This window comes from Pelodiscus sinensis, chromosome 2, assembly GCF_049634645.1.
Source record: "Pelodiscus sinensis isolate JC-2024 chromosome 2, ASM4963464v1, whole genome shotgun sequence".
NCBI classification, from domain to species: domain Eukaryota; kingdom Metazoa; phylum Chordata; order Testudines; family Trionychidae; genus Pelodiscus; species Pelodiscus sinensis.
In genome coordinates this window covers 76091641-76104782 of record NC_134712.1, presented here as the reverse complement: position 1 = coordinate 76104782, position 13142 = coordinate 76091641, and the positions used below count along the sequence as shown (strand labels likewise).

Here is a 13142-nt window from a genome sequence, read left to right as displayed (position 1 = left end):
GGCTCCAGCTCTGGCCCTGGTTGGGGTCATCGTAGCAGCTGCCGGCCGACATGCAGCCTGCAGCTGCAGCTCCAGCCCTAGGGAAGGGCTTAAGCTAGGGCCTGGGCTGCATGGTGGCTGGCCTGCTGCTTCTGTAGGGGGCGGGGGCAACCGTTTGTCACATGGCTCTGCCCTGGAACAGGTGAGCAGCCACTATGCAGACCCGCTGAGGTGGTGGGTGGGCCTCAAATTCTTGGTGCGCGCCCACTTAGGTGCGCACCTTAGAAGGAACACTGGTGGGGAATCTCAGACCCAGGGGCTGGATATGGCCCCCAGCTTGCCTTGAGGCTCAGGGCTCTCCCTACAGTATTGGGGAGCTGAAGCACACAAAATCTACTAGCCTGGGCTCCCCAAGGCTCTGCTGTGTGAGGAGAATGTGGGAAGCACGTCAGTGAGGGTTTGTTTTGAGGTTTTTTTGCTTCTCACTTGTGTGGGCCCCAACTGATTTTTTCTGTGGGTCAGCAGTCTCTAACCCAAAAAAAGTTCCCCACCTTTGGTTTAAAAGCCGTAGACTCCAAGAGAAGTTCACAAACCGGGGACAACAAATGGGAGTTTGTAAGTGGGAGTCATAATAGAATAACTATAGTTAGGGAGCTTCAGGGGTTGGTTAAAGTTACAGTAACTGGAAAAACTTAAAAAAACAATGAATGGCACCTTAAAGACTAACAAAACATGTAGATGGTATCATGAGCTTTCATGGGTACAACTCACTTCTTCAAGCCACTTGTACCCACAAAAGCTCATGATACCATCTGCATGTTTTGTTAGTCTTTAAGGTTCTGCTAAACTATTGGTGGTTTTTTATGGTTAGGGAGAATAGCGTCACTAGTGTCAATGCTGCTCCTGTCTCTTCCACCTGCTCCTGTATTCAAAAAGAAAACTTAGATATTGATGCTTCTGTTCAGGTTCTGGCATGAGTTTCCAGCGACTGTGACCTGAGTGACTGGTGGAGTGTAATTATCAGTAATTGACTGTCACCTGAAGAGACAAGTTCTAAATTTCTTGTTTAGTTTATATTCAAGGTTCGGACTCCGGAGGAGAAAACTAATGAAAAATAATAATGATAATAAATAAAACATTTCTGGGGGCTATTCAAAGTGTGTTATGGTCCAAATTTGGCCCATGGTCTGCCTGTTGACTACCCTAAGTTTTGTGGATGATACCAAGCTGGGAGGGGTTAGAAGTATAGTATCTCTCACAGCAAAGGCACGTGACTTGTCCTCTGATATCTATGTATTTGCAGGGCTCTGTGCTAGTGACAGAGGGTGTGCCAAATCTCCAGCCACCTCTCTATCCCCAGAGACCTCCTGCATACCTGCTCTACCCCCGTTGTAACTTTGCTTGCAGCAGGAAAGAAGTACGTTCTTGGCCCTTGTGTGTAACACTGCTCCCATTGGAGGCTCAGACAACTCCATGCAGCTGTCATGGGTCCAACATGCTGTGCTTGGCTCACTGCACAGGAGCAGAGTCACACTCCCTTCTGGGAACAGCAGTTTACCTCCTTCATCTGAGAGAGCTGGGAACTACAACTCCTATCGCTATTGCTGCTTAATGATTCAGAGATCCAGGCTGGAATGCTGTAGAGCCCTGTGCAGATACAAAAATGTGCATCTGCATCCAAGCTGTGACATGCAAAAATGGGCTGTGGATGTCTGCATCAGTGGATGGGGATATGAATCAAATGTCCATGGATTTTCAGGGCTCTAATTACAAGGGCTTTGGAGGATAGGATTGAATTTCAAAATTATCTGTACAAAGTGAAGGGGAAACCTAAATTTTCAAATACATAAAAGGTGTTTACAAGGAGAAGGTGAAAACTTGTCTTCAGCCTCTGACCAGACAAGAACCAATGGGCTTAAATTGTGGCAAGAGAGCTTTAGGTTGGACATTAGGAAAAACTTCCTAACTGTCAGGATAGTGCTAGAATAAGTTGCCTAGGAAAGCTGCAGAATCTCTCACTAGAGTTTAAGAATAGGTTAGACTAGCACATGTCAGGAATGGTGTGGTTATTCTGTATTCCTGCCTTGGGTGCAGGGACTGAACTAGATGATCTATTCAGGTCCCTTCCAGATCTACATCTCTGTGTTTCTGTGGTTGCAAACTGACCCAAGACCCTATATCTTTCCATTTACCAGCCTAATTTCTGCAACTTGGTCAAAACCAACCTATCTTGCGGGCCTTTCTTCATCCAGCATTTGATGAGGCGGTCCTTTGTTCACCTGCTTTACTTCACTGTCACCTTCAGATTATAAAGAGTCAAACTGGAGAAGCAAATGAGGAAGACGTAGCAAGTAGGAGACTCCTATATGATCCTCATTTGCAATCCTGCCCCTCAAAGCAAGTGAGGAGAAACCTAGCTCAACCAAGTCACAGAGAACAAATTATGAATTTACCCACCTTTTTGTATGGCTGCATTTTATGATCCTTGAAATCTTCAGTATATCAGCAGTGGCCTTTCTTCTGAGCATAGAAGTGGTCTTGTTACCCACCTTTTTATGTAACACTACTTGAAAACATGAGCCTGGCCTTAGAATAACTTTCCTCATCTGTCCTTCCCACCAAGCTCTTTTTGGAGTGGGAGGGTCATCATTCTTTTTTGTTTACCAATGCCTTCGATAGATAAGGAAAGGATTTGTAACACAAGGTTGCAGTTGCTAACATTCTTTTGTTGTAAGAGAGTAACGGCTGTGCAATGGCTCCCTGTTACTATATTTCAGCTGCTGTTCATTCTGTGGCATGTCCATGATTTCTTTATTAAAAATTGTGTAGCACTGTGCCAAAACGCTGTAGCTGAGAATAGTGTGATATCCCAAGATTTGGGGCCATTAATATAGGGCCTTTAAAAAAAAAAAAAAGAGTAGGGAGGGGATTGGATTTAGGGATGTTATAGTTTAACCAGTTTACTGATAAGCTGTAGCTTATCAGTTTACCTGTTAAACTCTGCCTGCCTGGGGAGTGACTGCCCGGTGCTGCGGAATCTGCAGTTTAACTTACAGCCAACAGACTCCTGGCGCACACTGGCTCCTGGCAGCCAGCCACACTCCTGACTCTTCATTAGGAGCCGGCAGGCTCTGATCCGGCAGCTGGCCTCACTCCTGGCAGTGCCCACAGCGGGCTATACATCCTCAGGTAAAACAATTAACTGTAATGGATCAAACGATTTTTTTTTTACCTCCCTAGTTTGCATAGGAACTTAAACTGATTGTGTTGGTTCTAAGTTCCATTGGAAATTCACATTCATAAGTTTAACTGTTGATGGTATTGTATTGACTAACATCTAAATCCTAGCATGCGGATTAATAAAAGATGTCACAAAGTTAATTTCACATGTGAAAACCTTCTTGACTGCTACTCTGCATTTCAGTTTGTGGTATTTGTTGTCTTGGACAGAGGAGTGATTTGTCTAAGAGTGCCTAATTCTTTGTAAAATCTTAATGATTTATTCCATTTCGAGGTGCGTATTTTGATAGCGAAGACTGTCGGTCTTTGGAGACTAACATCTGTTCAGAAGTTCCCATCATAGTTGACATATCAATCTGCTTATTTCAGTGTGTCTTGTGCAAATATAAATCAGTGATGAATCCGCAGGTGTGCTCTACGTTGAGCAGACATGGCCACCTGTTTAGCCACAGCCTGCTTTCTTTGCTCCCACTTCTTTAGCTTGATTTACAGTAATTCCTCATTTAACACTCCAGATGTGTTTCAGAAAATGATCATGTTAAGTGAAAATGTGTTATGCGGGGTCAATTTTTCCATTGGAAATAATGGAAAAGGTGGGGGTTGTGTTTCCAGGGGTAGTGTCTGTTGGAACCGGGACATAAGGTTGGGGGAGAAAGGGGACTGGGTTACAGCAGGGAGGGGAGGTGTTTGGCTCTGGGGAAGGGAAGAGGAGGAGAGGGGAGGGGAGTTGGGTTGGGAGTATTCCCCTGTGACGGGTCTGCCAGGACCTGCACTGCGTCCAGCGAGGGGAGGGTTGCCGGGGAACGGCACGGTGAGCGGTGAACCTTTTGCCACTTTGCAGGGAGGCAGGGGAAGCCCTGCACAGCTGCCAGCAACAGGCCGGCTGGGGAAATCGTGTTATTCCGGGGACGATCATGTATTTCAAAAAACGCCCCGCCCACCCCCCCCCAAAATCATGCTATCGCAAAAACATGTTAAGTGGGCACGTGCTAAATGAGGAATTACTGTATTCTGCTATTCTCAATGGCTTAACCACAGACCAACAGGTCTACCTTTATCCTTAGCAATCACGCTTCCCATGTGTTCAGTTAGACTTGATCAGCTTTTAGTTGAGCTTTGAGAGTGTCCTGATGTCATTTTAGTTGGCATCCCAGCATACATGCTCCCATGTTCAAGAGTGCATAAAATATGACTTTGGAAAGTTGCAAACCACCCATGCAAGATGACCACCCAGTGAGTTTATGCCTGTATGATTAGTTATGCAGCACCAATCCAGGACTACTGACCACATGAAGATACATATGAGAAGCGGACAGGACATTTGAAAATGCTCTGTTTGTCAGGTGCCTGCTGTAGTATCCAGGTTTCACAGCTGTAAAAAAACAACACTGAGTATGACTGCACGACATTCACTAATCTTAGTATGAAGTTGATGCCCATCGCCTTCCCCAGGCAGTGAGTCAGCCATAGGCAGAACTGGCTTTAGAAACGTGCCCTGTGATTTCATCATTGATCATGGCAAGAGGAAGACCAAGAAGAGGGTAGGCCCGCTGGTCAGTGAGGAGGGAGAAACAGTAACAAGAAACTTGGAAATGGCAGAGATGCTTAATGACTTCTTTGTTTCGGTCTTCACTGAGAAGTCTGAAGGAATGCCTAACACAGTGAATGCTAGTGGGAAGGGGGTAGGTTTAGAAGATAAAATAAAAAAAGAACAAGTTAGAAATCACCTAGAAAAGTTAGATGCCTGCAAGTCACCAGGGCCTGATGAAATGCAACCTAGAATATTCAAGGAGCTGATAGAGGAGGTATCTGAGCCTCTAGCTATCATCTTTGGAAAATCATGGGAGACAGGAGAGATTCCAGAAGACTGGTAAAGGGCAAATATAGTGCCCATTTATAAAAAGGGAATTAAGTACAACCCAGGAAACTACAGACCAGTTAGTTTAACTTCTGTGCCAGGGGAAATAATGGAGCAAGTATTTAAGGAAATCATCTGTAAACACTTGGAAGGTGGCAAGGTGATAGGGAACAGCCAGCATGGATTTGTAAAGAACAAATCCTGTCAAACCAATCTGATAGCTTTCTTTAATAGGATAACGAGTCTTGTGGGCAAGGGAGAAGCGGTGGATGTGGTATACCTAGACTTTAGTAAGGCGTTTGATACGGTCTCGCATGATATTCTTATCAATAATCTAGGCAAATACAACTTAGATGGGGCTACTATAAGGTGGGTGCATAACTGGCTGGATAACTGTGCTCAGAGTAGTTATTAATGGTTCTCAATCCTGCTGGAAAGGTATAACAAGTGGGGTTCCACAGGGGTCTGTTTTGGGACTGGCTCCGTTCAATATCTTTGTCAACGATTTAGATATTGGTATAGAAAGTATGCTTATTAAGTTTGCAGATGATACCAAGCTGGGAGGGGTTGCGACTGCTCTGGAGGATAGGGTCATAATTCAAAATGATCTGGACAAATTGGAGAAATGGTCTGAGATAAACAGGATGAAGTTTAATAAAGACAAATGCAAAGTGCTCCACTTAGGAAGGAACAATCAGTTTCACATATACAGAATGGGAAGCGACTGTCTATGAAGGAATCCTACAGAAAGGGATCTAGGAGTTATAGTGGATCATAAGCTGAATATGAGTCAGCAGTGTGATGCTGTTGCAAAAAAAGCAAACATGATTCTGGGATGCATTAACAGGTGCGTTGTGAGCAAGACACGAGACGTCATTCTTCCGGTCTACTCTGCACTGGTTAGGCCTCAGTTGGAGTATTGTGTCCAGTTCTGGGCACTGCATTTCAAGAAAGATGTGGAGAAATTGGAGAGGGTCCAGAGAAGAGCAACAAGAATGATCACAGGTCTAGAGAACGTGACCTATGAAGGAAGGCTGAAAAAATTGGGTTTGTTTAGTTTAGAAAAGAGATGATTGAGGGGGGACATGATAGCTGTTTTCAGGTATCTAAAAGGGTGTCATAAGGAGGGAGAAGAGAAAACTTGTTCATCTTGGCCTCTGAGGATAGAACGAGAAGCAATGGGCTTAAACTGCAGCAAGGGAGGTTTAGGTTGGACATTAGGAAAAAGCTCCTAACTGTCAGGGTAGTCAAACACTGGTATAAATTGTCCAGGGAGGTTGTGGAATCCCCATCTCTGGAGATATTTAAGAGTAGGTTAGATAAATGTCTATCAGGGATGGTGTAGACAGTATTTGGTCCTGACATGACCTCTCAAGGTCCCTTCCAGTCCTAGTATTCTATGATTTTTCTGCTGCTTTAAGCTGTGTCATCAACCGCAATTTTGGAGACCGCGCACATTTTTTTTTTCTCCCCCTGGAGCAGGCTAGTAAAGCACTTGGGTTTCCTTGAGGCTGATAGAGCTCAAATCACTTGACTGATTTAGAAAGCAATTGATTAGATGCTGCATGTCTTCACACGTATGCACTATGAATGCACAGTTATCGGCCACGAGGCGTTCCCTAATGAGCATATCAACCAGTTTGGTACGAACATGGAGATGGAGGAGATTGAAGAGGCAATTCCCTGTGCACAACTGCATATAAATACCCCGGTTGCTGTCTCTGAAACAATTTCTAGCAGCAAAACCCCAAAGAGAATGGTAAATGGTGTAGGTGCGAGCACATAGCCCTGCTTAACGCCATTTGTGACAGAGGCTCAGAAGCACTATATACCCAGCATGCTGTCATGGAATGAACACACGCTGGTGACTAATTTGTGCAATGAATTCAAATTGATGAAAGCAAGTACAATGTGGCTTTAGGCCCACACGCATTGGGCATCTTTAAAATCCTCTTTTTGGGCAACTTGTCAGAGTAATTTAAACTGGTAGAGTGTAATTATTCATTTTATATTGCAAATATAGAAAGTGTTACACTCCATCTTAAATGGCAGAATTTTCTGGCTTATAGCAGCTAGGAATAAGTCTGTTCCTAATACTCTTGTATCTATTTTCAGTACCTACATTTTGTGTGATGAAGGAATTACTTCTTGCTTTCTAATTGTCCTTTATGCAATTCAATTAGGGTATGTCTACACAGTGGCATGAGGTCAAAATAAGCTATGCAATTTGAGCTATGCAAATTGCGTAGCTTATTTTGAGCTTATTAGACTGCTATTCCAGCAAGTCCCTAATCTGCGTGGAACAAGATTTACCGGGACATTGAAATAGCAAGCCCGTTATTTTGATTGAATTTCAAAACAGGTGTGCTAACCTACAGAAAACACTTTTTTGGGATACCTGACATCCTGAAATAGTGCTGCTGTCTAGACATATCCCAAGATGTGTAATGTTCATTGTAGAATTCGGCTTTCTTTAAAGTCACTTTTACCATGAATGTTCAAGATGCATCAGGTAACATTTTGTACAAAAATTCTGGTGCCTTCAACCATTCTCCAACATAGCTTAAAATAATGGAATAAGATGGTGGAACATTTAGTTTCTTTTCTTTCGTACTATAGAGCTCAGTATTTAAAAAATAAATGGAAGTGTTTCAGGCCATTAGTCAGTAATATAAACTAAAGCTCCAGGGTGTTTAGGGAAGGAGGAGAGAAATGATTAGTTTCCAAATGTTGAAGTGAAATGTTTCACCTACATAAATTAACGTTTTACATTAAAATCTACCTTCACTGGGGAAAGAATCCTAGCAAGCAGTGGCAGAGGGCAAGTTAACACATTAGACTGTAACGGTTCCAGTCAGTGCTCCAGAAATAACAATAAATGAAAGATGGATTTTAGCCTCAACGTGTACCATGTCTCTTCCCTACTTTCTTGCTACTTCCCACAATTGGGTCTGTGTCTTTGGTCATGATGGCTGCTCACCTTAGAATATTTCTCCTCATCCTCTATGCCTTGTAATCTCATATGTTTTCTCTTCGAGCCTCCCATTCCAGTGCTAGATTTTTACTCCTGTGTGTTCTGGTCACTCCTGCACTTGAAGAAATAATTAAGATTGCAGAGAACAAAGTTGGGCAAATGGGAACAACCATACAGGTTGTACCTCCAAAAACCAGCATTCTCTGGTCCAGCAACAACCATCATCTGGCAGGACCATGGATGCTCCCAGATCAGAGAGCAGGGAGACTAAAGAGGACCCGGCCAGCTTCCTGGAGCACGGGACTGTGGCAGCTCCTGGGAGCATGAGGCTAGAGTTGCGCCCTACAGCAACTTGCTGGAGCATGGAGCCAGACCCCCACAGTTGCTCCCAGCTGTGTGGGGCTGGTCCCCTGGGGTATACCTGGAGCCGCTGCTGCCCAGGAGGCCAGCAACAGCTGGGCAAGTAACCCAGCCAGGCTGGGGGTGGGGGAAGGCGGGGCAGTCTGCCAGCAGTGGGCAATGGGCTTGGGAGCTGACAACAGGAGCCCTCCCCTGGTCTGCAAATTTTCTCATTTGGGACCAGTCAGGTCCCGATGGTGCCAAACCAGTGAGGTTCATCCTGTATCTAATCTATTGTTAGAACCTTTGTCTCCCTTAAAGTCCCATTACCCTTTGTCATCCCCTGCTGAAATAAATGTCTGGAATAAATTGTAAACTCCTCTAGGCAATGAGATACTGCTTCTTTTGTTCTCTAAAGCACCATGGACATCTGTGCCACAATATACAGTAAACTGTAATGGCTATTGATGATGGGTACATGCCACTGCATTTTAGCAATGTTGTGGCTATGGAAAAATCAATTAAGAAGATCAAGCTGACAGTTAAGGCTAACATTTCCAGGTCTAGAATCTACATCAATGTCAATATAAAGAATTACCTTTTTGTTCTTGTTTGAGACATTTATTATAGTCTCATCAGGATTAAACATCCATATTCAAATGAATTTGGGCTTAAACCCTTATAAAAGAATCTGGTTATCCTGATAATGCATTTCAAGGATCATTAAGAAATTCTTTTCATTGTACCCTTTTATATCTTCATTAATTTCTCGAGTGTAGTCCCTGAGTACACTTTTCATGGACACAGTAGGCGCAGAGGCCTTGACACTTCAATTCTATTTTTTTGGCCATGTTTTCCCCCCCAAAAAAACTGGGGGGAGGGTTAATGAATAAGATGGGGACTATGACAGGGTGTATATACCCCGCACTGGGCCAGAAAGGGTTAATGCCTGTGAGTGGAAGAAGCCCCACCCTTCTAACCATGCTGGGCACTCTCCAAGTACTGAGGGTAATGTAAACAGGAGCAGCTCAGTTTGGGCTGGATGCTGGAAAGGAAGGACCTACTACAGGAGCTCCAGAACTTCAGAGACACTGGCCGTTCTGCCCTATGACATAGGAATGACTCCATACACTTTAGCCACTAGACTGTTCTGCCCTGCACTCAAGGGCTACTAGACCGAACAAATTCCCTGGAGCAACAAGGGCTGTCTGTAGTGTGTGTGTGTGTGTGTGTTTGAGAATTATCTGCTGGCCGCCTGGAAAAATACTATATGCTGAACTTGTGTTTTGTCTGTTTGGAGATCCGTGTGCTGAGCTGTTGGTTTCAAGGACCATGTCCTGAGGGCCGGCAGTTGGAAGTTGTGAACTTCTTAATGAGGATTTGAAATCTAGAACCCTCTGTTCACTGGTCAAGCCTTAGCCCCATCCCCTGGTTATCAAGAAGGGAAGGCCAGGGCTATATAAAGTCTGATTGTTAGCTGCTCTTGTTCACTAACTGGGCGTTTCCTGAGGGAGTTCAGAGGGGGAGTTGGCATTCTTTAAAACTTTTAAACTAAACTAAAATCAAACTATCAGGCTGTCTCTACACTGGGCCACTTATTCAGGAAAAGCAGCCACTTTTCCGGAATAAGCTGCGAGCTGTCTACACTGGCCGCTTGCTTATCCGGAAAAGCAATGACGATCTACCGTAAAATTGTCAGTGTTTTTCTGGAAAAACTATGCTGCTCCCGTTTGGGCAAAAGTCCTTTTCCGGAAAAATGTTCCGGAAAAGGGCCAGTGTAGACAGCACAGTAGTCTTTTCTGCAAAAAAGCCCTGGTTGCGAAAACGATGATCGGGGCTTTTTTCCGGAAAAGCGCGTCTACATTGGCCACGGATGCTTTTGTGGAAAAAGTGCTTTCCGGAAAAGCATCCTGCCGATGTAGACGCTCTTTTTCCGGAAATACTTATAATGGAAAACTGTTCCGTTTTAAGCATTTCCGGAAAAGGGTGCCAGTGTAGACGTAGCCTCAATAATCATCTGTAGGAGGGAATGCAGGCAGAGGCTCAGCAACAGACTGGGGGTTATCCTGCTACATTGGGTGCAATAAACATGTCTGATTACTTGTCCTCTGGACAGATGGCCTATGTGTGCATCTGGGGAAAGGAGCTCCTGGCCCTCAGACCGCATATGGGCTTTGGAGGCCAGAGTGGCTGAATTGGAGGATCTAAGGGAGGCAGAAAGGCATGTAGATGAGGCTTTCTGGAACACTGTAGAACTGTCCCGCACCCAGTCAGACAGCGCGCCTATGCTGTTAAGGAGGGCGAAAGGTTCAGAGAAGAACATTCATCTGGAGCAGAGGGAAAGCATCTCATAGTTGGGACCCTCCTTCCAGATGATGTGGTGTATCCTCTTGCACTGAGGGTACCTCTATGGGGGAGGGAGCTACAGTCATTAGGAAAAGGCAGTTGTTAGTAATGGGGGATCCAATCATTAGAAATATAGACAGCTGGGTTTGTGATGACCAGGAGAACCATACAGTGACTTGCCTGCCTGGTGCAGAGGTTGCAGATCTCTTGAGACGTGTAGGTACATGTGTAGTGCTGGGGAGAAGCCGGTGGTTGTGGTACATGTAGCTTCCAATTATGTAGGGAAGGGTTGGAGAGAGAGAGAGAGAGTCTGGAGACCAAATTTAGACTTCTAGGAAAGCAATTGAAATCCAGGACGTTTACGGTAGCATCTTCTGAAATGCTTCCAGTTTCACGCACAGGGCAAGGTAGGTAGGCAGGCAGAACTTCAGAGTCTCAATGCATGGATGAGGTGATTGTGTAGGGAGGAGAGGTTTAGATTTATTTGGAACTGGGGAAACTTTTGGGAAAGGAGGAGCCTGTATAGGGAGGATGGGCTCCACCTAAACCAAAATGGAATCAGACTGCTGGCACTTAGTTTATAAACTGCTCTATAATTCTTTTTAATGTTAAGGGCTGGAGGAAAGCTGGCAGGTGCGAAGGAGCACTTGGACCAAACAGAGACATCTCTTAGGGGAGAGTCTATTAATAGAGATTCTCCATTCTAGAGAGGATGGAAGAGGATAAAGTATAGGTAAGATCAGATGAGAAACAATCCAATGAAAGAGTCGAACACATCAGAAAATGACAGCTAAATAAATAGTGGCAAATTTTTAAAGTGCTTATACACAAACGCTAGAAGTCTAAATGATAGATGGGTTAACTAGAGTACCTCATATTAAAGGAGGATATTGATATAAAAGGCATCACAGAAACTTGGTGGAATGGGGACAATCAATGGGACATAGTCATACCAGGGTACACAATATATCGGAAGGATGGAACAAGTTGTGCTGGTGGGGGAGTGGCACTAAACATGAAAGAAAATGTAGAATCAAGTAAAAATCTTAAATGAGCCAAAATGTTTCATAGAATCTCTGTGGATAGTAACTCCATGCTCCAATAATAAGACTATAACGGTAGGGATAGATTATCGACCATCTGACCAGGATAGTGATAGTGACTATGAAATGCTAAGGGCGATTAGAGAGGCTATCAAAATAAAAACCTCAGTAATAGTGGGGGATTTAAACTGTCCCCATATTGATTGGGTACATGTCACCTCGAAGATAAGGTAACTGCGGAAAAACTAAATTAATTCTTTGCTTTGGTCTTCATAGCTGAAGAAGATTCCCAAACCTGAGCCATTCTTTTTAGGTGACAAATCTGAGGAATTATCCCAGATCAAGGAGTCATTAGAGGAGGTTTGGAACAAATTGATACACTTAACAGTAACAAGTCACCAGGACCAGATGGCATTCACCCAAGAGTTCTGAAAACTCAAATTGGAAATTGCAGAACTATTATCTGTGGTTTGCAACTTACCCTTTAAATCAGCGTCTGTACCTAATAACTGGAAGATAGTTATTGTAATGCCAATATTTTAAAAGGGCTCTAGAGGTGATCCTGGCATTACAGACTAGTAAGTCTAATGTCAATAGCCAAAGACAAACAAAAATTGAGTACCTTTGTTGCTGCCCTACACGCCACTGGGTGTAATAGGCATTAACTAAGTGTAACGTCTATACCGGGCAAGCTAGCTGAAACTATAGTAAATATTAAAATTGTCAGACACGTAAATGAACATAATTTTTTGAGAGAAAGTCAACAGGGTTTTTGTGAAGGGAAAAATCATGCTTTACTAATCTACTAGAGTTCTTTGGAAGGGGGAGAGGGGATCAACAAACGTGGACATGCGGGAATCCAGTGGATATAGTATAATTAGATTTCCAGAAAGCCTTTTACAAGGTTCCTCACCAAAGGCTCTTAAGTAAAGTTAGTTGGGTTGAGAGTGGAGATCCTCACATAGATTGATAACTGGTTAAAAGACAGAAAACAAAGGGTAGAAATAAATAGTAGGTTTTCAGAGTGGAGAGAGGTAATTAGTGGTGTCCCCCAAGGGTCAGTACTGGAACCAATCCTATTCAACTTATTTATAAATGATCTCGAGAAAGGGGTAAACAGTGAGGTGGCAAAATTTGCAAATGGTACTAAACTGCTCAAGATAGTTAAGACCAAAGCAGACTCTGAAGATCTTCAAAAAGATCTTACAAAATTAAGTGATATGACAACAAAATGGCAAATTAAATTTAATGTTGGTAAATGTAAAGTAATACACATTGGAAAAAATAATCCCAACTATACATACAATATGATGGGGACTAATTTAGCTACAACTACTTGAGAGAGATTTGGAATGACTGTGGA

At 43.6% G+C, this 13142-nt stretch overlaps 1 protein-coding gene across 3 annotated transcripts in view; it reads left to right on the top strand.

Annotated features, from left to right (window-relative positions):
• The window catches only part of TAF4B (TATA-box binding protein associated factor 4b), a 121043-nt gene that overhangs the window by 88291 nt on the left and 19610 nt on the right, over nucleotides 1–13142 (top strand). The window lies entirely within an intron of this gene.